This window comes from Delphinus delphis, chromosome 13 (genome assembly GCF_949987515.2).
Source record: "Delphinus delphis chromosome 13, mDelDel1.2, whole genome shotgun sequence".
Classification (NCBI taxonomy): Eukaryota; Metazoa; Chordata; class Mammalia; order Artiodactyla; family Delphinidae; genus Delphinus; species Delphinus delphis.
This window is the reverse complement of record NC_082695.1, coordinates 67494054-67498218: the sequence shown is the minus strand read 5'-3', so window position 1 is coordinate 67498218 and position 4165 is coordinate 67494054. Positions and strand designations below refer to the sequence as shown.

The following is a 4165-nucleotide window of genomic DNA, read 5'->3' as shown; positions in this document are numbered from 1 at the left end:
AAGGAGTTCTCCTGGTTTGTACTCAGTTTACCAACGCCCGGAATATGTTGGTGGATTAAGTGTCTTTTCCTTTACAAATCTGTTTTACAGAAAGAATAATAGGCTGCAAACTATACCCAGCAGGAACAGAAAATCAGCCATAAGACCGGCAATAATAACAATAATGCTACATTTAAGCAAGGTACCCCCATAAAACCAGAAACAGAGGGACAATTCTAAATGACCCATTAATATTCTCGCCCTACCACACAGCACATTTCTCCTGTGCTTAAAACATGTTTGAACATTAACAACAACAGCTGCATCTTAAATTTAGTGGCATCATTTAATTTTAAGTGTGCGCATTAGTAGAGGATTCAAGCTACCCTGTCTCAAGCGAATTACTGGAAAAAAAAAAAAGGAGAAAGGGGACTGCTGCCTGGGCTTTGTGTTCACAGCAATTAGTTTTAACTGTCTGGAATCTGACTTTAAATAATTTTATAGCTTGGGCGAGATCTCTGCCATTTACCATGTGTGCCCTTCCTATTTTTATGGAAACCAGGACCTCATTCTGAGGCTCTTGCCTGTCAGAGCTGCAGGTGAAGGCCAGCTGGGGCCAGCGGCACTCTGTGTGAATATTAGCATCTGAAGAGGGTTTCTGGAGGCCTTGTGTCTTTGGGGACATAATGCTCTAGTCAGATGCAATAGCCTTGCCTCTAAGTTGTCTTGCCAGCAAATACAAATCCTTAGGAAATGAGCAGTCTGGGCCTTGTGGCTTGTCTTCAGAAAAGGGTCTGGGTGAGGCTTTAGGGTAAGGGGGAATGAGAGGGAAAACGGGAGCAAGGCTCCTGCCGGTCAGAGGCTGTGTGCTCTGGCAGAGTGACTGAAGTTCATTAACAATTATCTCCAGCTCCCCACAGCTGTGTGTACAAGATTTCATATATGACACATGCTGCCTTTGATTAATGGGTGTAACAGTATCTCTGTGATGGGAAATGTTGGCTTGTGGAAAATCATAGCAAATCACAGTCTGCCAAAAAGATACTTGTGAAAATCTTTCCTGTGTCAAATATAAATGCAGACTACACACAGAGAAACCAAAGACTAATTAATTCCTGCACTAAAGGAAAGAGAGTTAATCTAGTTTCCAGTATCCTGAAACCTGTAATCCCTACGAAGGCAAATCTTCCAGGAAGAACACCAAAAATGACACACATGAAAAATCTTCAGCTCCAGGGGAAGCTTTTTATAGGAAGAAAAAGGTTAGCAGGCTTGTATTTCCACCCACTCACTAAAACAAAGAGGTGTTTCTTGACCTTTATTCCTACCACCTACCTGAAAATCACACCCAATCTATTTAAGACTCTACCTAATTGAAGTCTTAGGATCACAAATAAATCATTAGCACATTCCAATTAATTGAAAATAAGAAGTCTGCATTTGGAAGATTCAAACAGAGTTATAAAACCAAAACTTCTATTTCTGTAAGGAACTTTAGTGGTTATAAAAACAATTTCTCCTTATCTTGCAGGATAAAACTGAGGGCTAACATGTGGAAGCAATTGGAAAATGCCCAGATTCGCTGGAGACTGAATGCCAGGTGATACTTGAATAGAAAAGGGAAGAAGGTGACAGAGTATGTTTTGAGTACTATACAAGTTTAGCATTTTTGCCTTCTTAATTAATAGCTTTAAAAATCAAAAATATAGGGCTTCCCTGGTGGCGCAGTTGTTGAGAGTCCGCCTGCCGATGCAGGGGACACGGGTTCATGCCCCGGTCCAGGAAGATCCCACATGCCGCAGAGCGGCTGGGCCCGTGAGCCATGGCCGCTGAGCCTGCGCGTCCGGAGCCTGTGCTCCGCAACGGGAGAGGCCGCAGCGGTGAGAGGCCCGCGTACCGCAGGAAAAAAAAAAAAAAAATCAAAAATATATAGCATACAGAGTTTAAACAAGTATAAGCTGAAGAACCTTGACTAGTCCACTCACCTTTGGAAGCTCTCAATCTGACTCTCCCTGATGACACCCTTCTCTCATTTTGTGTTATGGAGGAAAGGGCAAGGAACGCTTCTGAATTTTATTTTCATCATTCCTCTGTTTTTATGTGGAGTTTTATCACTTACATGTTCTCCAATTAACAGGCGTGATTTCCTACTATAGGTATTAACAATTTCTTTTTTCACTGTTTTTGAGATTTATCGTGTTCATGCTAATTCACACTGCTACATTAGTTTTCACTGCTGTATAATATTCAAGTGTATAACCATGCCATACTTCATCCATCTTCCTACTCTGTGAATTAATGAAACTTAGCTATTTGGGCCGAGAGCTAGGATGACCTGAGACAACATAACATTAGTTGTTTGCTCAAGAAGAGCCTCGTGCAGAAAGGTAAGACTACAACCTGAGAAATAGCTTCACTAGTATCGTCAGGAAATTCTTGCAGTTCACTTTATCCAGGCAAATAATTTGCATATTTGGAAAAACACCTCTTTTAAAAGTGCAAGAGTCTGGTCATCTGGACACAGGGTGAGCTTATCAGAACAAAGGCATTTAAAAAATTACTCTGTTAACCCCAAAGGCAAGAAAATAGGGGAGGATGATCCAAGCAAAGATGGGACAAATAGAAAACGACTAGCAGGATGGTAGATTTAAATCCAACCCTGTCGATAATAATATTACATGTAAATTGTCTAAACGTAAAAAACAGAGACGGTCAAACAAGATAAAAATCAAGAACTAATTATCATCCACAAAATACCAACTTTTAATATAAAGAATAAATAAGTTAACAGTAAAGGGATGGAAAAAGATATAGCATGAAAACACCAGTCAAAAGAAAGCTGGCTAAATTAACCTAAGACGCAATTCTCTGGTTCCCTTCTGGTTTAAGGGCACATCTGAAGAAGCCAGGAAGAAAAAAGGAGTCGTTTGTAAGGAAGACGCAGCTCTGCAACAGCAGCACTGCAGAGCCCGCACACTCACCATGACAAGGAGGACACAGAGGCCTCAGGCTACGGAACCCAGAACGTTCGACTGGGCCGGGATGCCGTCCAGGACTTCGACTGCTGCGGCCTCACTCTGCAGCCCTGCCCCAACCTCACCATCACACCAGACGGCTTCCTGGATAAGTGAAGCAATCCTGGAGTACATTTTGCACCAAAAGGAGAACGCCCAGCAGATGAAGGCCGGCCAGAAGCTGCTGGGCCACCTGCGGCGCCAGAAGCACAAACAGCGGCAGTGGCCGGGGTGAAAGACCAGGTGCGGGGCTTCCTGGAGGGGGTGGCCATTGTGAGCTGACCCCTCAACCCCTTCACGCCCAGGGCTGCCTCGGGGAATCGCTCAAATGATGCCTGACCCCGGGGGGCAAGCGCAGCCCTGCAAGCAAGGACAAGGGCAAAGTTCTACCCAGCTTCTGGATCCAGTCACTGACCCCGGAAGCCAAGGCCACCACGCTGGAGAAGCTGTCGTGTACAGTGACCTGCCCCACATCGTAGCAGCTGCTATGCACAACGGCCCTGACGGCCCTGTGCTTCACGCCGCTGGGAGGCTGTGTGGACCACGTGGGGTTCGCCACGCACCATGACCAGGACAACCCAACAACGCCACGCCTGCGCAGTCCTGCAGCCCTCCAGGTGCCGCGGTCACATTTGAGTGCAGTGGAGAAGCTGATTCAGAAGGACGTGACGGACGCAATGACCGGAAGGAAGCTCACTAACCAGATACGGTGGCCGCAGAGGGACACTACCGGCTTTGCAAGATGAGAAATCAAATCGCCGCCGGTGATGTAGGCCTGAGCGTGCTGGAGACCAAATAAACAGGCCGAGACGACAGGGAGAAAACCTCTGCAACTAGATTGCCTGAGTACAAACCCTGGTTCACTGATAACTAGCTTGAGTAAATTACCTTAACCCTGGGGGGGGGGGGGGGGCGGGGGCAGGGCGCCAGGTGGGATTGGTTCCAGGACCCCTATAACCAAAATCCACCTGAAGATGCTTGAGTCCCTTATTTAGAGTGGCGAAATATTTGCATATAACCTACACACATCCTCCCATACACTTTAAATCATCTCTAAATTACTTATGTAATACAATGTAAATGCTATGTAAATAGTTGTAAATGCAATGGAAATACTATGTAAATAGTTGTCTGTGCTCTGTGAATTCAAGTATTGCTTTCTGGAATTTTCT

General features: G+C 45.1%; 1 pseudogene; it reads left to right on the top strand.

Moving 5' to 3' along the window:
• Positions 1-1529: 1529 nt before the first annotated feature.
• On the top strand, positions 1530-3739 carry LOC132435763 (nitric oxide synthase-interacting protein pseudogene; annotated as a pseudogene).
• The last annotated feature ends 426 nt before the right edge of the window (positions 3740-4165 follow it).